The 21484-nt window shown below is 40.1% G+C and overlaps 1 long non-coding RNA gene across 1 annotated transcript; it reads right to left on the bottom strand.

Annotated features, from left to right (window-relative positions):
- Positions 1 to 9951: 9951 nt before the first annotated feature.
- Positions 9952 to 13541, bottom strand: LOC130990290 (uncharacterized). Its single transcript, XR_009090909.1, has 4 exons — positions 13254 to 13541; positions 13130 to 13164; positions 10797 to 10861; positions 9952 to 10210 (listed from the first exon to the last, which is right to left on the bottom strand). It is a non-coding gene; the product is annotated as an uncharacterized LOC130990290 (long non-coding RNA).
- Positions 13542 to 21484: the final 7943 nt, after the last annotated feature.

Here is a 21484-nt window from a genome sequence, read left to right as displayed (position 1 = left end):
TGTTGAGATGTCAAAGGTGTAGAAGATGGCTGGCAAAAGGAATGGGCTGATCTGGAGAAAGTGTAAAGAATCTCTTTATTTAGTGGAATGGTTGGCATATGATGAGTGTTTCCAACACCATCAATTTATTTAAGAGTAAGATGGATGTGGAAATGAAAAGTATGTGTAGGTGCTAGATGAATGTGATGAATAAAATCCTTATTCTGTATTTGTAATACTAATTTCGGGTTCCCATATAACGAAGCTTCGTTATAAGTCTCTATAAATTACATATTTTATAACTCGTTTTATAAGTCGAAAATTAATTACGACTTCAAGTAAATAATAGAAATACTATTTCTATCGTATATAAATTAAATAACATGACTTTGCTAAGTCAGTTATAATCCGAAATAATAATTATTGACTACTCAATAATCCTTTAAATCTCAAACGGATTCAAATAATAATAAGAATTTAGCACATCAAAACACATATATAACAATTAAATCACATCAGATAAATCAAATCAGTTTTATTATTAATGGATGCAGAACCCTAATTATTAAGTCTTTAATCAGTGATTAAAAATTGGGATATGACATACTATCCCCCTTAAAAGAAATTTCGTCCCGAAATTTGTACCTCAGAGAATAATTCTGGGTACTTCTCCTTCATGCTAGACTCGAGTTCCCATGTCGCCTCTTCTTGATCATGGTGCTTCCAAAGGACTTTTACTAAGGGTATCGATTTATTCCTTAGTACTTGGACTTTCCGATCTATAATAGATTCGGGCCTCTCTTCATAGCTCATATCTGGGCTGAGGATAACGTCGTCCCTTTGGATCACGTGTTTTGGATCATATACATATTTTCTCAACTGCGACACATGAAACACATTATGCACATTCCCAAGGCTTGGCGGCAACGCCAGCCTGTAAGCTACCGGGCCCACCCTTTCTAGGATCTCATAGGGTCCTATAAAACGGGGGTTTAAGCTTACCCTTTACGCCAAATCTTGTAATCCCTTTAGAGGGAGAAATCTTCAAAAAGACTTTATCCCCACACTCAAACTGCAAGTCGGTTCGACGTTTGTCGGCATAAGACTTTTGTCTATCCTGGGCCTCTTTAATACGTTGTCGAATCTGACGGACGATTTCGATCATCTCGCCTACTGTATCTGGCCCCAAGATTCTTCTTTCGCCCACTTCGTCCCAGTAAAGCGGCGATCTACATTTCTTCCCGTATAACGCCTCATAAGGTGCCATGGCGATAGTTGCTTGATAGCTGTTGTTGTAAGCAAATTCGATTAGTGGCAACACACGCTCCCAATCTTCTCCTCTATCTAGCACAACAGTCCTTAACATATCTTCTAGCGTTTGAATTGTCCTTTCGGACTGACCGTCGGTCTGCGGGTGGAAAGCTGTGCTGAAATTCAACCTTGTTCCCAATTCCTTCTGCAAGCTTATCCAGAATCTGGAGATAAACTTAGAGTCTCTGTCGGACGTGATTGTCTTCGGCACCCCATGTAAACGCACGATCTCCTTGATGTAGAGTTGGGCTAACTTATCTGATCTATACGTGATAGGGATAGGCAGAAAGTGTGCACTCTTCGTGAGTCTGTCAATAATGACCCATATTGCCGTGTTACCTCGTCTTGTTTTTGGCAATCCTGTAACAAAGTCCATTGCAATATCGTCCCATTTCCATTCTGGAATCTCCAAAGGCTGTAGCTCGCCGTAAGGTCGTTGGTGTAAAGCCTTTACTTGTTGGCAAACTAGACACTTTTCGACGAATAAAGCCACGTCTCGTTTCATTCCTTCCCACCAGAAATTCTCTTTTAGATCTTGATACATCTTAGTGCTTCCCGGGTGGGCGACATAAGGAGTGTCATGGGCTTCGCTCATGATCTTGTTCTTGAGTTCCTCGTCATGAGGGATGCATATTCTCCTCTCAAAGAAAATAGCATGATCGGCTTCTTCGTGGTAGTTCTTAAGATTTCCTTCTCTTATCTTAGCTCGTAATTTCTCCAATTTATCATCCTTCCTTTGAGCTTCTACCACCAATTTCCTCAAATTTGGTATAATCGCGACCACCCCCGCTATTGTAGCAGGTGGGTTTATCACCTCTAATTTCATCCTATCAAAATCTCGTATGAGCTCTTCTTCCTTTGTAAGGATGTATCCCAGTTTCAATGGGACCTTGCGGCTCAATGCGTCGGCTACTACATTGGCCTTTCCCGGGTGATAATTTATACCACAGTCATAATCTTTTACTAATTCGAGCCACCTTCGCTGTCTCATGTTGAGATCCTTTTGCTCGAAAAAGTATTTTAGACTTTTGTGATCGGTGTAAATCTCACACCTGACACCATATAGATGATGTCTCCAGATTTTTAGTGCGTGCACTACCGCCGCTAGCTCTAGATCATGGGTCGGATAATTCAATTCGTGTGGCCTAAGTTGCCGCGATGCATATGCAATCACTTTGCCTTCCTGCATCAAAACGCATCCTAGTCCGTTCTTTGATGCATCCGTGTAGACCACATACTCCTTGTCTGGTTCCGGAATTGTTAGCACTGGCGCTGTAGTTAGCTTTTCCTTGAGCAGCTGAAAACTTTCTTCACACTCGTTAGTCCATGTATATTTAATTCCCTTTCGGAGCAATTGCGTCATCGGCCTTGCTATCTTGGAAAATCCCTCAATGAATCTTCGATAGTAGCCAGCCAATCCCAAGAAACTTCTGATCTCGTTTGGGGTAGTTGGCGACTTCCATCCTTGTACTGCTTCCACTTTGGCGGGGTCCACCTTAATACCTTCTGAAGATACAATATGTCCCAGAAATGTAACTTCTTTGAGCCAAAACTCACATTTGTTGAATTTGGCATAAAGGCGTTCATCCCTAAGAGTTTGCAAAACAGTTCTCAGATGTTCCCTGTGTTCTTCTTCATTCTTGGAGTAAATGAGGATATCATCAATAAACACCAAGACGAATTTATCCAAATAAGGATGAAATACTCTGTTCATGAGGTCCATGAACACAGCTGGTGCATTTGTTAGTCCGAACGGTACAACTACGAACTCGTAGTGACCATATCTTGTTCGGAAAGCCGTTTTGGGTATATCTTCATGTCTAACCTTTAACTGATGATACCCAGACTTCAAATCGATTTTGGAGAAAACACTCGCGCCCTTGAGTTGGTCGAATAAATCATCAATTCTGGGCAATGGATACTTGTTCTTAAGCGTTAGCTTGTTCAGCTCTCGATAATCGATGCACAATCTCAAGGTTCCATCTTTCTTCTTGACAAACAGCACCGGCGCTCCCCATGGGGACACACTAGGCCTGATGAAGCCTAGGTCCAGCAACTCTTGTAACTGGATTTTCAACTCTTCCAATTCCTTCGGGCCCATTCTGTACGGTGCTTTTGATACCGGCGCCGCTCCTGGCTCTAGATCGATGGTGAATTCTACTTGTCTGTCAGGTGGTAATCCTGGCAAATTTTCTGGGAAAACATCTTGAAAATCCCGCACGATCTCTACATCTTCCATTGTCTTTTCGGTCTCAATTCCCCCGTTCAGGTATACGAGGAAGGCTTGGCAGTCTTTCTTGTTCATCATCTTTCTTGCCTGTAAAGCTGAAATAGTCGGCACTCTGTTCCTCCTGCATATTCCGTGGAAACTCAAAGCGTCCCTTCCTGGAAAGTTGAAAGCGATTCTCCGCTCTTGGTGTCACAGCCCGCAATCCCTAAGGATGGTTTAACCGGGGTTATGACTCGGGAAGGGGATTAAGAAGCGGGGAAAGAAAGGGGCATTTACTTAACAATCAAACATTTTACGAAAAGAGACATTTATTATATAACACTAGGATCATAACTGATCACTTGGGCAAATACAAGACGTTTGTTCGGGAAGGCCCGTCGAAGTGGATTACCCAACAAAAGAGTATCATACTTAAAATAAAACATTAGCATAATCAGAGTATCTTGCAGCGGAAATACGTGTGAGTTATACATATGAAGATGTATACTCAAGGTTACATTACTGTTCTACGTCTCAAGGGTACATCCGCTCAACTCCACTCCATTCCATCACCCACTCAACCTGCACATTAGGGAAAACAACATGCAGGGCTGAGTAAAAATACTCAGTGAACATATGCCGGAAATATAACATTTTATATCATTTATTGTACTGCCAACAGTAACACACAGGGTTTTACTTGAAGGACCTGTGCTTACTAAACATTTTCTTTCATTTCATAAAGTTGGATGCGCATCCCATTTTCTGTCTATATGATCCATATCTGTTCCTTTCACGCGCCGGGAAGGAGGCCTCCTTCCACGGACGCCAAGACCGGTCGCAAGCGACACACAGTCTCCATGAGTGTACACGTTAACCCTTACTAGCAAACCTTCGTCTAGCGTAGGGTCCGAATTCGATTTCCTTTATAGTTGGCGAACCAACACAGATAGGATACATACATAAAACATAAACATTTTTGGCAGACAATCATTTCATAAACATTTACCTTTCCTTTCATAAGAACCATTCATCAATTAATCATTTCCATAAACATTTCATTTCATAAGAATCATTCATCATTTGAAATATCACAGTTATATCATGTCATTCATTTCATTTCGTATAAGAGGCCTGTATCCAGGGGATCTCTATATACGTGTTTTAAGAAAGCCCACCTCATTCCGTTCCCACTAGGGGCGTAGAGTTACCTCCTTCTTTAGCTTTCACTTCCCGTCTGGACCTTTATTGACGAAGAGTCGATAAGTTCGAGAAGAAAGTCGTGTAAGAAAGGAAGATAGGTCTCTAAACTAAACTATCTCCTTTAATGATTTTAGGGTTCTAACATCCATATTAATCTTATCTCGTCAAAACCTTAAACTCAAAACATTATCACATAACTATCATTTAGGTTCGAAACTATTTATTCGAACATCAACATGCGCATTAATCATAACTCGTTCTATTTATGTCATCAAGTCAAATATTCCGTCATTTAAAAACAAATCCTATAATATCACATAGATAAATTATATCATCATAGATCATGCTTTCTTATTTTTAAAATCATTTAATCATTTTCAAATAATCCATATTAATAAGTCATTTGAAAAGAATTAATTTAAATGAGAGTTTAACTCAAAATATTTTATTTTATAATCCATTTATAAATACTTGAAATAAAGAACTCCATTTAAATAATTAATTTAAAGGTCAATATATAATTAAATTAATCAAGCTCAATTTAAATTAATAATTAAGAGCTCAAATAATTTAAATAGATATAAGCCCAAATTAATTAGATAAATTAAGTCTATCATGTTTTTCTTTGAATAAGGTCCAAACAATTAAATTAACAAAGGCCCAAAACTTTTAAATGAAAATCCATCAGCTTTTATTTAAAAGGGCCGAGTCCAATAGACAGAGGCCCATCATATTTTTAATATCTCAGGCCCATAGTTAATTAAATAAGGGCCCAAACACTTATTAAAATCGGCCCAAGTCTCGGCCCAATAGCAAGCCCAACAATTAACTATGGCCCAAAGCCCATAATATTCTCTTAAACCTAGTTAACACACACTAGACACACTCAAACACACACACATCAAAGCTGCGCCTATCATCCCTCCCTTTCTCTCTCGGACGTGTTCTGCCGCCGCTGCTGCCGTTCAACGGCGGTGCCCGCCGGACGGAGGCCGGCGTCGGCTCCTCTCATCTCTCCCTGAACTCTCCCCCTCTCTTCTCCTCTATCCCTCTCGCCTCTATCGCTCATCTCTCTATCTCAAGACAGCCGGAACAAGGCGGCAGACAGCCACCTTCCACGATGCGCCGCCGCCTGGTTCTCCTCTCCGGCGACACGGCCGCCATCTCTATCTCCATCTCCATCTCTTCTATTTCTCTCTCTACACGCCCTGACTCTCTCCCTCTCTTTCTATCCCTAACTCTCAACATCGTCTCGATCTCTCTCTAACCTTACTGACACACACGCCGGCAGACACGGCGTAAGCCGCCGCCGCGCCTGGTTTATCTTCTCCAGCCGAAGGCCGGAGCCACCGCCGCCACTGCTTCCATCGACCGGCAGCCTAAGGTAAGCCCTAATTTCTTCCTTTTCTATTTTCCCCCTTTTTCCATTTTCTAAATTAAAAATCTGAAATACTCATCTCTTTTTCCCTCTTTGGCAGATTGGAGACCACCTCGGCTCCGTCGCCGACCGTCGACCGCCGGCAGCCACCGCGGCTGCCGTCCCCTGACCTTGACTCACACACACAGTAGGGTTCAAGCCACAATTCAGTTCACAAAATAGCATAGGATTTTTCTTAGCACATATCATTCTCATACTGTAATTGCTTAATGAAATCTGAAATTCTTTTCTTGAAACTGAACTAGTCTGTAAATTTCAGTTCATATGTGCATATGTAAACATGTTGTGAAATATCAGAACAGCCGTATGAATTGGTATGAATTGGTGGTTCCCTGAGGGTGATGATACCTTGAGTAGGTGGATAATAGTCTCTGCAGATATTGTATATCACATAAATTAGAAATCAATTTGGGAAGAGAATGGAAAGATGCAGAAATTTCTTTGTTGCATTACCTTAAAGTTGGCTGTGAAATTGGGCTGCAGTAGTTGAAAATGGTGGTGTGAGAATGGTGAAAGTGGCTGTGGTTTTAAAGAAAAATGGGGTGGTTTAGATGGATGAGGATCGTGTAATTTTCAGCTGACAAGTATGAACACTTCAGCTAGCTTTGTATGACTGAAGAATTTCTTCAGCATGCGTAGTAAATTCTTCAGCATGCTTAGGATTCAGCATGCTTAGGATTATTCAAATTTAATCGTTAAAATATCTAAGAGATTAATATATTAATTATATGGTTCCAAACTCATTTAAATACATTAAGACATATAAGCCTAATTCTTATTGAAGCATAAAATCCATTTGAGCTTGCTTCTAACATAAATTAAATAACTCATGGGCTCAAGTAAAACAATCGATAAAAGATTCATATTTAACACTTCAGTGTTAAATCCTCCACAATAAATTAATGGACTCAAAATATATTTTGAGTGCATCATCCATTGAAAATAAAAATGAAAATAAATCATCACGTATATAAATCATCAAATTCATATAAGTTCATATTTTATTAATGGATGCTGAACCCTAATTGTCATAATAAATTCTTAATATGTCATTAGAAGATTTTAAATCCTCAATTAAAAGTCGGGTCATTACACTTGGCACAATATCGTGGCATAGTTCTCCGCTAGCCAGTCCATCCCCAGGATTATATCAACGTCCTCCATCGATATGACGTGCAAGTTGTTCGCTATGACCTTAAACGATCCTATGGTCAGTTCTAGGTTCAAGCAAGCATGTGTTACTACTGTCGTCCCTCCTATTGGTGAAGAAATTCTCAAGTCCTGATTAGTCTTTTCAGGTTGGAGCTTTAAAGTTTTTATGCATGCACTTGCAATAAAAGAATGCGAGGCACCCGTGTCGAACAGAAGTATAACAGGTGTGTCAAGTAATGTGCCCATACCTGCCAAATTCCCTTGGTTGTTTCCTTGCTTATTCTTGTGCAATGCATAGGCTCTTGCCTGTGGAATTTGCGGTGGACGTATCGCAGGTCGATGTTGTTGCTGTGGTGGTGGGTAGAGTAGTTGTTGGCCTTGAATAGCCCTGAGTGGTTGTACTTGGCTCGGCTGATTTGGCCCTCTCATTCCTCCTTGAGGTTTTCCTTGGCAGTCTCTGGCAAAATGGCCCTTCTGGCCACACTTAAAGCAGGTATTGCTGCCAGCCAAGCATAGGCCATGATGTGACTTGGAGCATTTGGGACACAAATGTGCCCTGAGCTGGCCCTGATTGTTTCCAGCTGATCCTGGATTGACTGGTCGTCCTTGCCATTGCCCTTGTGGCATCATGTTTCCTTGCCATGGCCTCTTGTTATCTTGGTTGTTGTAGTAACCCCTATTATTGTTGTTGTTGCCATCCCATTTTCTCTTCCCACGATCGTTGTTTCCCGAAGCTTGAGTCTGGGTTGGGCGGTCTTCAGGCATGGCTGCTTCAACATCCAGGGCTCTGCTAAGTGCCTCAGAGTGGGTGAGATTACCATGACCAGCAAGCGCCATCTTGATCTCATGCCTAAGGCCTGAACGAAACTTCTCGGCCATCTTTTCATCAGTGTCGATCAGATGAGGGGCATAGCGAGACATGTCGCAGAAAGCGCGATCGTATTCCGTCACGGACATCTTGTTTTGTTTCAGATTGAAAAACTCCGTCTCTTTCTTCTTTCTGCAGCTCTTGGGAATGTATTTATCGTAGATCTCCGTCTTGAAGTCTTCCCAAGTCAGGTTTTCCAATTGTTCGAGGGTCATTGCCCTCTTCTTGGTTTCCCACCAAAAATCTGCCGACCCAGTTAGTTGGAATGCAACACAAGAGAGTCTCTCTTGGTCAGAATAGTAAAGAAAGTCGAAAATCCTTTCCATTGCTCTAATCCAGATTTCGGCATCAGTCGGGTTGCCGGTCCCGTTGAATGTTGGCGGGCTCTGTTTAAGAAAAAGTTCCTCAACCCTTCGTGGGGGTTCGTTTGCGGTTCCCACATTGTTTCTTGGGGCTCTTCTGGGAGGCATTCTGTGCTTCAAAGATAAAAGATCCTCAGTATATTCCTTACCTCAATTCATAACATATTCCTCTTGATTTAATCATGAAAGCATCATAACAAAACATCTAAATCCTTATTGATCACAAGAGGGTACTAGGACAACTCAACAATTGTAAGGCTCAATTCTTGAACGATATCAAAACAAAGTGGTGCAGAAAAATTTGTTGAGAAACTCAAACGAATAACCAGATGGTAGAAAGGAGTAACTACTAGGTCGAACAAAATGATCTAGAGTAAAAACTCATCTGGCTTTTCAACCGAAAGTTGAAACACATGGGTTTTCAACCCAAAATACGTCTACTGATATTTGGATCATGTGGACTGGCTAGGTCCAACATCATCACCTTCCAGTCACACGGGAGACATCATCCCGAACTTAGAGAGCCGTGGACAACTATTCATAATAATAAAACTCAAGTTCGTACTGGCAAACCAAAAGCTTAATTTAAAGTTCTATGTCCTATTGAACCCAAACCCCCGCTATAACATGTACACAAATATATACATATATATAGGCAAAGCATACTGTTCTTAAAATCTATCGTGTACTAAAAGTCGATTCGGTGTTCCATCGCGTGTGAACATTTGAACGTAGAGACTATGCTCAAATCCTTGATGCAGCGTTTGCCTTGAATTCGTCTTGTATCATCATCCCGTGTTTTTCCTTCAACGCGTACATGTCTTTTCATTCCTCTTTGTAGTTCAAAAGAACCATTGTTTTCTTGTGGGACCTGAAATGCTCTAAGTTCTTTTTCATTCTTCTACATCATCACCTTAAGAATCTAGATTGTAGAGATATCCTACTAATCCAGCAGTCTATGTTCTTTTAGAATAGTGATCATGCAACTTATAGCAATCTATGTTTTCTGGGGAAAGCATGTGTCAATTCTCTATCATTCTTCTCTTATCATAACATCATAACTGCAATGATATGCCATGAAAGGCAAAACATTCAACATTTCATCATAGCATGCTCTTTACATAAACATTTTCATGAAACAGTTTAGAATAATAACATCTTTAAAACATTGTAACTGCAGTTACCTTTTTCCTTGATTGAGCACGATGCAATGGAGTGTTGAGCGGTGTCGTATGATCCCACATATGTCAAGTGAATCAATCTAGACATGACTTTTTAGAAAATGGTTTCTAGGGCCAGAGCAAACGAACTGCTCTGATACCACTCTGTCACAGCCCACTATCCCAATGACGGGTTAACCGGGGTTATGACTTGGGTGAACAATAAGAAATGGAAATTTAAAAGGGATTTACTAATTAACCAACATTAATAACAACAAACTAGTGGTATATATATATATATAACCACTTGGGTAATTAACAAATGAGCCAGCCATAACGACTAAACCCCAAATGAAAGTTAAACAAAATGAAGGAGTAATAAGTTCCACAATACGATAACAAATTCAGAGTGTTTGCAGCGGAAAAACGTGTGAGTTATGCATATGGAGATGCATACTCAAGGTTTCATTACATAAACATCAAAAGGGAAATCCGCTCAACACCGATCCATTCCATCGCCTGCTCAACCTGCACATTTAGAAATACATGCAGGGCTGAGTATAAAAATACTCAGTGACATAAGCCGAAAATACAACATGCATACATATATAAATTGAACTGCCATAACAGTAACACACAGGGGTTTTCATAAATGACCTGCGCTTACTAAAACATTTCGTTCATTTTCATAAAGGTGGATGCATCCCATTTTCAGTCTATATGATCCATATCTGCCCTTTCTATCACGCGCCGGGAAGGAGGCCTCCTTACCACGGACGCCAAGACCGGTCGCAAGCGACTCGCGGTCTCCATGAGTGTACACGTTAACCCTAGCTAGCGACCTTTGTCTAGCATAGGATCCCAATTGGATTTCCTTTAAAGTTGGCGAACCAACACAGATAGGATACATATAAAAACATAAACATTTTGGCAGTAAATCATTTCATAAACATTTCATTTTCATAGCATTTTCATTTTCATAAAGGGCATTGAACATATAAGCATTTTATAAGAACTGAATAAATAGTCAAAACATATCATGCATATATATTCGCATATGAGGCCTACGTCACGCAGGGGATCTCTATATAAGTAATAATAAAATAATGCCCACCTCAATTGTTCTTAAAGCTGGCGTGGAGTCGTTTCTTCTTCTGCTTCACTTTCTGTCGCCCGGACCTTCATTGATGAAGAGTCGATAAGTTCGTGAAGAAATTGTCATAAGACAAAGTCTAATTCTACGTGCCTAGGGTATCTTTTAAAGTTTTAGGGTTCTAGCAGCATCCATATTAATCTCGTTTCATTCAATCAATAAAATGTAATCACTTATCATGTAACTATCATATAGGTTCGAACCCAATTGTTCGAACATCAACATGTACATAATCCATAACTTCCTTCTACACCCGTCATTTAGTCAAGTACTCCATCAATTAAGAACAAGCTATATATTATTACCCTAAAAATTTAATCATTATAAATCATGCTTTCTCATACTTCGCACATTTTCATCACTTAAATAAATAAATTATTTATAAACATATGCTTAGCAATTTAATATCTCAATTAAATCCCAAGCTCATTTGATAAAGTAAATCATATACTTAATCATTCTATAACACAATTCCACATAAATAGTCTCAATATTTTTTTTTTTAAAACATGAAGCCATTCTAATAGGACATTTTAATTCCATTATAATGGAATTACTCATAAAATAATTTAATCCTTTTTCTTTTAAAAGAAACCATATTTATAATATTCTATACATTTCATTTCTTTTATGTAAATAAATAAGAAATTCCATTATTCATTTATAAATAATAAAACATTTTAAAATCCATTGAGATGAAATAAAACATTTAACCATTTAAAAAAAAATCCATACTCGTAAGCTTTGAAAATAATTTATCATATAATAAATGGGGCTTAATCCCAAAATATTTGCTTTAAAGTCCATTAATAATTTAAATAATAGAATGGACTTCATTTAGAATAAATAATCCCAACTTTAAATATTAAAATTTAAATCAAGAGATTTAACTTCACAAAAATAATTTAGTGAAAACTCAAACATTTTTAAAAGAAATAAGGCCAAAATTCGTAGGCTTTATTAATCAATTAACAGCCCAAAATTAATTAAAATGGCCCAACAGAAACTAAAATAAATTGTCCAGCATTTAAAATTTGGCCCACTGATTTTAATGCAAAATTCGGCCCAAACAAATTAAATAAAACCCACCAGATTTTAAAATAAAATGGGCCAATAACATTTTAGTAATTAAAAATCGGCCCATTCCTTCTTTTTCCTTTAAAAATTTTCGGTCCAGCCCTAAGAGGCTTAAGCCCAAAACTAATCTAGCCCTAATCTAACACACATAAACACAAGACACACACTCACAAGCATCAGCCACTCTCTCTCACTCTCACGCCTCTCTCGCCTCTCTCTTCTCTCTGCTCGGTCGAGTGCGGCGCCTCTTCCGGCGCGCCGCCTCGTCGGACGCTTCCTCCCCTCCCTTCTCACTCCCTCGGTCTCACTCTCTATCTGTGATCTCTCTCTCCGGAACTGCTGTACGCCTCCGCCTCCACCATGGCAGAACACGGCTCTCGCCGGTTGCCATCGTTTCTCGGCCGTCCTCGGCCTTAAGGTAGGTCGGCAGAGACCATTCCGCCGCTGCATGTGCCTTCTCCGGCCGTTGTGAAAGCCGAGCGTCGCCGCGCTGCTTCATCTGTCATCTGCCGTCTCCGCCATGGCCGGAATCGTGGTGGATGGCCGTGCCTTGCCTCGCCGGAAAGGTAGGTTCCAAATCTTCCCCCTTTTCCTCTCTTTTCTATTTTTAAACCCAGATCTGAAATTTCCCCCCCTCTTTTCCTCTTTTCCGGCCGGTCAGGAACAGCCCGTTGCTCCCGCCGCCGTGTCGCCGCTGCCGATGCCGCCGCATCGTCGTCACCGGAGAAGATGAGTCCTCCCTTCTCTCTCTCTCTTTCTTCCCCTTTTTTTTTAAAAAACTTAATCTCTCTCTCTCTCTCGGTTGTTTCAGACAGAAAAGGAAAAAGGCGGTGGCTTGCCGCCGCGCCGTCTCCGGCCGTGAGCAGCCGCCAGCTGTTCTCACCTCTCTCCCCATTTTCGGACAACACACAAGAAGTCCCAAAATTTTCAGTCCAGAAAACACACATAGAGCACTTAGGGTTTTTAAAATCTGTTCTTTCTCATTCATTTCTTTTTATTAAAACTAATTGTACATGTAATAGATTAGAGAATATAGTAAAATGTGTGCGTGTGTATTATTCTGTTCTTCTTTTCTTAACAAAATCAATTCTTTGGAACCTTGTAACCGTAATAGTTAGGAAAATATAGTGATTATGCGTATGTGTGTATTTGTTGCTGCTTTGATGCTTGATTTAGAAATAACTAGAAAAAAAATATAAAGAGAAATTTGGAGTAACCTCGATGTAGCTGGTATTTGGTGTCTAGCTGGAATCTGTGAATTATAATTCAAGCATAAGAACGTATAGCTTGGATTAGAATGTTAGAAACTGAAAATTAATGGAGTATTAAAGTAAGTTTTACCTCTTGAGGTTTACTGTAAGAGCTTTGAATGAAGTCAATCTCTTCTTTGGCTATTGAAGAACTAAGGAGGAATGGGAGGAATGTTGGCTGCTGATTTTGGTTAAATAAAAGTAAGTTGCATGTTGAGATGTTAAAGGTGTAGAAGATGGCTGGCAAAAGGAATGGGCTGATCTGGAGAAAGTGTAAAGAATCTCTTTATTTAGTGGAATGGTTGGCATATGATGAGTGTTTCCAACACCATCAATTTATTTAAGAGTAAGATGGATGTGGAAATGAAAAGTATGTGTAGGTGCTAGATGAATGTGATGAATAAAATCCTTATTCTGTATTTATAATACTAATTTCGGGTTCCCATATAACGAAGCTTCGTTATAACTCTCTATAAATTACATATTTTATAACTCGTTTTATAAGTCGAAAATTAATTACGACTTCAAGTAAATAATAGAAATATTATTTCTATCGTATATAAATTAAATAACATGACTTTGCTAAGTCAGTTATAATCCGAAATAATAATTATTGACTACTCAATAATCCTTTAAATCTCAAACGGATTCAAATAATAATAAGAATTTAGCACATCAAAACACATATATAACAATTAAATCACATCAGATAAATCAAATCAGTTTTATTATTAATGGATGTCGAACCCTAATTATTAAGTCTTTAATCAGTGATTAAAAATTGGGATATGACAGACCTCCTTTGCTCTCGAGGCCTTCTCGGCCCGGGAAGTCTGCTCTGCTCTGGTGGACAGCTCTGCTCGGGAGGTGATGTTTCTCCGCTGCTCTGCTCTGGAGCTTCCACGCTGATGTTGGACTGCTCTGGCTCTGGAGAGCGGGCGTTGGCTTCTCTGGTGCTCTCAAGGTTTTTTCAATAAAATTTTCATTTCAGCTTCTTGAATCTGCTGACAAAAAATAGAACGTGCAGATACTGAATCAAGAAGTTGCCAAAGAAAAGAAAGAGGAGCAAAAAAGAAAGTGAGCTGCTGCACACATATAAGCAAGAAACTGCTGAAAAAGAAAGAGAGCTACTGCACACATATAAGCACTTCAAGAGTATTGGATCAAAAAGGCATATACAGAAAATAAGAGCAAATAACATTTTTAAAAAGACAAAAATAATTTTTTTTTACCTTTCAACAGATTTTCGGAGATCTCTTCAGTTCTTCTCCGAGTTCATCCCAGATTCTATGAAAACTGAAAAAATATATGAGAAAAAGTAATAAAAACAAATTAAATGAAAATGAGTGAAGAAAATTGGTACCAAAATATAGTGTACATATTGATCTGATTCTTATCTTGTAGATTCTTTTTCTGTACTGAGCTATACATAAAAAAGCAGGAAGACCAAACGAACCCATTTTTTTCATTCTGCATCCACACAAACAACGCAAAAAATTGAATCAAATACCCTCAATGCCATAAAGCTAAGGAAAGTCACAGGATGAAAAAAGTAACAGTGAAAACAACCTAACTGTGCAGCATATCAAACAAAGATCAACAACCATTGTATGCTCAGGATTGAAAGCTTGTTGTATAGATCTACTTGCTTAGTAGAGGTTTAAAAATTCCTCAAAGAATTGGTCACTGATAAAAAAATTATACCAAGATTAGTATAAATTCAGAAAATCAACTACAATAGACACTAAGCAACAATCTTTCAAAATGGAAAACAGAAATTGACAGTTCAAATCCAAATGTAAAACGGAGGGAACTTCTGACTGACATGAGAGAACGAAGATTGAGAGAAATTTTAGATCTTGAGCCCAACAACGCAGACCTCGGTTTGACGTGAGAGAACGAAGAGCAAGAGGAGGGAGAAGGTGGTGTTGGTGCAGCTGTCGCTGGCGAACGACGATATCTATTTGGCAGGAGAAAGATAGAGAGATTGCTGGCGATTGTAGCCGGCGAGGGTGCGGCAGTCTTCGAGCTGCTTTCCAGTTCCCAGCGAAGATGAGTCGCTGCTGGTCCGGCGGGATACCTTCCTTGTCCTGGATCTTAGCGACGACTCCACCTTGAGAATGAGCTCCTTCTCCATTACGATTTTCACCAAGAGCAGCAGATAAAATTAGAAGAAAGAAATCTGAGCATTGTAGAGAAAAAATAAAAATGAAAGAATCAGGAGAAATGAGGAGACGTAAAGAGAGAGAAATAGTAAAATGAGCTGTAATAAATGGTGTCAGATGCCTTTTTTGCTTGAAAAGGGGAAGAATTAAATGAACATTAATTAGTGCACATGGAACACATCGCACGCAAAACGAAAAAAAAATGAAGGCTGAAGCAAAAAGGTGGGAATGTGCGTTGCGTTTTTGCACTGATTCACTGCGTTTTTTTGCCAAAACTATCCTGGCTTTAGATAATAAATAGATTGGACGGTTTATAAAAAAGGGTTATTGTACCCTACGGGCTAAAAATGAAGGTAAAATGGGTGCGTCGGATGTAGTTGATCGAATAGCCAAGATTTTATCTTAAATCTACATTTATTTGTCAATCTCTATTGAACCTTTCTCTCTCTCTCTCTCTCTCAATATATATATATATATATATATATATATATATATATATATATATATATATATATATATAGTCAGTGGCGGAGCTAGGATTTTTTTTGGGAGGGGGCTGAACTGTTACGGGGGTTCGGGGGCGGTAGCCCCCAGTTTTTTTTTTTGGGGCATTCAATACATTTTAGACATTTTTTACTAAAATACAAATATAATAATAATAATAATAACAACATTTTCATAGATAATATAGTTCAAAACATTTACTAAAATGTTTTTTGGGGGCATTCAATACATTTTAGACATTTTTTACTAAAATTATTAAATGCAACTATTATTAAAAGAAAGGGAAAAAAGGAAACAAAGAAACCCGTGAGAGCACAAGAGAGCAAACTACGGGCCGAGCCTCGTTAAAACCTTTTAAGTAAACCCGCGAGGGAAAAACCTTAAAAGGAACAATTCTTCATCCATAAGACAAATAGGGCATCCATTAGGAACAATCATGCCACGCCAAATCAAAGTGTCCAAAGTGGGAAGACGTCCATGAATGACTCTCCAACACAGAATAGAACGCCAAACCGGGATATAAGGCTCCCAAATCCATTTACCCCAGGTAACCTGAGGAAAACGATGACAAATACTCGAAAAAGCCAGAGCCGCAGACACCTCCCCCCTAACCGAGTGCTTCCAAAATCTACGGTCAGTATCTCCCGTCATAGGAAGCAAAAGAATATCTGCAACAACCTCCAGGAAGCGATTGACAAAAGAAGCTGAGAAATGCCACACCTCGTCATAGAAATAATCTTGAATTGAAAAATTAAGAAAATCATGCATGTAATGCGGAATCTTAAGCTTATCAACCAACTTATACCCAAGCTAGTCATCCTTCCAAAAATAGGTATTCTCGCCCCTATCAATGCAAGAATAGGTATTATCCACCAATCTGTTCACTTCCTTCTTAACACCAATCCAAATAGCAGAGTTCGCAATAAAATGCTTAGCATAACCGAAGTTATTAAGATACCTAGACCGAAGAATCTTGTGAGCCCAATCCTGACCAATAATCATACGCCAAGCTAACTTCATAAGATAGGACTGATTCATCAGAGTGAAAGAACGAACACCGAGACCCCCTTCCTCCTTCGGTGAACACACTCGACCCCAGCTGACAGAACAATTGGGTTTTAAATCAGTGCTCCCAGTCCATACAAAATTCCTGCATTTCCTGTCAAGCGAATGAAGCAGAGTCTTCGGCTATTTGTACACCATCATAGAATGAACAATCGAACTTTGAATAACCGACTGCACAAGACAAAGTCTTCCTGCCATAGAAAGTTGGAGCCCTTTCCATCTAGCAAACTTGTTCACAATCTTATCAAAGATCGGCATAAAGTACGAGGACCGTGGGCGCCCAACAAAGATAGGAACCCCCAAATAATTCATCGGTAAACTTCCAAGGGAAAACCCCAGCTCACGACGGATAGCTCTTCTTCTATCCGTTGGAACACGCGTAACAAAGAAAAAGTTCAACTTCTCTTGACTGCAGTATTGGCCCGAAATCGAACCATAATAGCTCAGAATTTCCTGCACTTTTCGGGCATTCCGAACCGTAGCTTTGCAGAACATAATGATGTCATCCGCATAGAAAAGATGAGTAGGAAAATTGGAGGCGCGACTGAATCCCATAGGAACCAAATGATGGGAATTTACGCAGCTATTGAAAATGTGACTTAACACGTCCTCTGCAATCCCAAACAAAATAGGAGAAAGCGGATCTCCTTGTCTCACACTTCTAGAGCACGCAAAGTAACCACTGAGATGGCCATTATAAATAATGGAAAGCCTAGCCGACTCGAAAATAATCTGAATCCAACGAATAAAACTTTCATGGTACCCATTAGCGCGAAGCACCTGCATGATAAAACCCCAACGGATAGTATCAAACGCTTTCCGAATGTCAACTCTACAGGCCATGTTCATACCCCGTTCCGTACGCTGCATACACTACGGGCCGAGCCTCGTTAAAACCTTTTAAGTAAACCCACCAGTGGCAATCAAACCATTCGAACGTGGCTATGCGTGTGCATGTCAGTAGCCACAGCATGTTCAATCTCAGAAATCGCAAAGGGCCACCAACCCTCATTCCTATCACCATTGGCCATAATATCCGCCGGTCTGTTGCCCTCTCTATAAATGTGACTGACCATTAAATTGAAATCTTGAAGCCGACCGATAACACCTTTCCATAAAGTCATAAAACGCCACAGGACATCTAAAGATTTCGACTGCAAAAGATGCACCACATACATTGAATCAGCCTCAATCCACAAGTGCAACCAATTACGATCATACGCGAGATTAATAGCAGTAATCACCGCCAAAAGCTCAGCTTCAAAAGCAAAGCCAACGCCACCTTTAATGTGAAAGCAACCCCTCACAACAGACCATTTATCCCTGAAAACGCCACCGGCCGCAATGGCGCCAGGAGCACCCCGAGCAGAGCCGTCGGTGTTGACTTTAATCCAGTGATTCACTGGGGGCCACCAGTGAACTTCAACCATACGAGGAGAAGGAGCCGGACGCGTAGAGACTCCAATATTTCTAGTGATAACATAGTCAGACCAAGTATTTCTGCTATTTCCCAGAGCACTGAAATTGCCATCAATCTCTCTAAAGAACGATTTCACAAAGGCAAGAATCGCACGAGGCTCAAACCGAGAACTGTCAAACACCGCCGAATTCCGACAATCCCAAATTTTCCACATAATTGTGATAATACCAGCTTTCCAGAAAGCCTGAAGTTGCGAGCTAAAAGAAGAGTTCCAAGCCGCAACAAGAAAAGCGTGAATATCCATGCACTCCCCAAGAGATCCCATGTCGAACCAGGAAAGAAACTCTTTCCAGATAAATTTCACCTTCTCACAATTCCACATAATATGAGCAATCGATTCTTCATCCATAAGACAAATAGGGCATCCATTAGGAACAATCATGCCACGCCAAATCAAAGTGTCCAAAGTGGGAAGACGTCCATGAATGACTCTCCAACACAGAATAGAACGCCAAACCGGGATATAAGGCTCCCAAATCCATTTACCCCAGGTAACCTGAGGAAAACGATGACAAATACTCGAAAAAGCCAGAGCCGCAGACACCTCCCCCCTAACCGAGTGCTTCCAAAATCTACGGTCAGTATCTCCCGTCATAGGAAGCAAAAGAATATCTGCAACAACCTCCAGGAAGCGATTGACAAAAGAAGCTGAGAAATGCCACACCTCGTCATAGAAATAATCTTGAATTGAAAAATTAAGAAAATCATGCATGTAATGCGGAATCTTAAGCTTATCAACCAACTTATACCCAAGCTAGTCATCCTTCCAAAAATAGGTATTCTCGCCCCTATCAATGCAAGAATAGGTATTATCCACCAATCTGTTCACTTCCTTCTTAACACCAATCCAAATAGCAGAGTTCGCAATAAAATGCTTAGCATAACCGAAGTTATTAAGATACCTAGACCGAAGAATCTTGTGAGCCCAATCCTGACCAATAATCATACGCCAAGCTAACTTCATAAGATAGGACTGATTCATCAGAGTGAAAGAACGAACACCGAGACCCCCTTCCTCCTTCGGTGAACACACTCGACCCCAGCTGACAGAACAATTGGGTTTTAAATCAGTGCTCCCAGTCCATACAAAATTCCTGCATTTCCTGTCAAGCGAATGAAGCAGAGTCTTCGGCTATTTGTACACCATCATAGAATGAACAATCGAACTTTGAATAACCGACTGCACAAGACAAAGTCTTCCTGCCATAGAAAGTTGGAGCCCTTTCCATCTAGCAAACTTGTTCACAATCTTATCAAAGATCGGCATAAAGTACGAGGACCGTGGGCGCCCAACAAAGATAGGAACCCCCAAATAATTCATCGGTAAACTTCCAAGGGAAAACCCCAGCTCACGACGGATAGCTCTCCTTCTATCCGTTGGAACACGCGTAACAAAGAAAAAGTTCAACTTCTCTTGACTGCAGTATTGGCCCGAAATCGAACCATAATAGCTCAGAATTTCCTGCACTTTTCGGGCATTCCGAACCGTAGCTTTGCAGAACATAATGATGTCATCCGCATAGAAAAGATGAGTAGGAAAATTGGAGGCGCGACTGAATCCCATAGGAACCAAATGATGGGAATTTACGCAGCTATTGAAAATGTGACTTAACACGTCCTCTGCAATCCCAAACAAAATAGGAGAAAGCGGATCTCCTTGTCTCACACTTCTAGAGCACGCAAAGTAACCACTGAGATGGCCATTATAAATAATGGAAAGCCTAGCCGACTCGAAAATAATCTGAATCCAACGAATAAAACTTTCATGGTACCCATTAGCGCGAAGCACCTGCATGATAAAACCCCAACGGATAGTATCAAACGCTTTCCGAATGTCAACTTTACAGGCCATGTTCATACCCCGTTCCGTACGCTGCATACAATTAAAACCCTCAGAGCTAAGCATAATACAGTCATGAATACTACGTCCACTGATAAACCCAAACTGATTAGCTGAAACATGAGTAGCAGCAACCACATTAAGACGGAGAGCCAAAATCTTCGAAATAATCTTAAAGAAAAAGTTAGAAAGCACAATAGGTCTCAGATCTGCCACAGTCGTCACCATCTCCTTCTTAGGAATGGGGACCATATTGCTAGCATTACATCCAGCCGACAAATAAGATCGGCGGAAAAAAGTCTGCACGGCTCTAATCACATCCTCTTTGACAACGCTCCAACACTTCTGAAAAAACATACCCGAAAAACCATCTGGACCTGGAGCACTATTAGCATCCATGCTAAACACAGCCGCAACAATTTCGCTTTCATCAAGAATGCGAACTAACATATTATTTTGCGCCTTCGAGATAGTCGAGTCAACATAAGCATCGATAATCAGTTGGTCCTCCAGCGGGCTTCCATCATCTTTGAAGAGAGAAGAGAAATGATCAATAATATGCCTTTCAATAATATCAGAGTCATAAACATCAACACCAGCAATGGATAATCTGGTAATCATCGTTTTCCTTTTCTTGAATTTAGCAATTCTGTGAAAGAAAGCCGTGTTCCTATCACCATCTTTTAACCAGGCAGCACGACTTTTTTGCTGCAGCAAACTATTCTTCCTTGTAAGCGCTACATTGAGCTTAGCTTGGCAACTAACCTCAGAGTCAAAAAGCTCGTCCGAGTAGCCCTCTTCAGAAATACGACTTTGAATAGCCATCAAATCCATTTGATCCCGAGCAATAGAAGAGTCAACATTCCCAAAAATCTCCTTATTCCACACTCTAATATCCGCTCTCAGTCTCTTAAGTTTAAGCATAACCCGTAGAATAGGGCACAAAGTATCAACAGACTGAATCCAAGAAGCCAAAACCATGTCCATAAAATGTGGGTGAAGAGTCCACATATTCAGAAAATGAAATTGACTACGACTCGTAGGGACATTCTGTCGACACTGCAACACCAACGGAGAATGATCCGAAGTGAGACGGGGGAGCACCGAGGTAACAAGAGAATCCCACATATCCGAAGTGAAAACAACATTAGCAACCAAGGTAGGATTAGCCAACACCCAGATATTAGAACACCTAGCACCTCGATTATTATGATGAATCGGAACCATATTCAAAGAGTGCCAAAACCCAGGGCGAACTCTGCGAAAAG

The sequence above is a fragment of the Salvia miltiorrhiza genome, chromosome 6, assembly GCF_028751815.1.
Source record: "Salvia miltiorrhiza cultivar Shanhuang (shh) chromosome 6, IMPLAD_Smil_shh, whole genome shotgun sequence".
Lineage (NCBI taxonomy): Eukaryota > Viridiplantae > Streptophyta > Magnoliopsida > Lamiales > Lamiaceae > Salvia > Salvia miltiorrhiza.
Note: the sequence above shows the minus strand (reverse complement) of the source record. Positions and strands in the feature narration are given on the sequence as shown.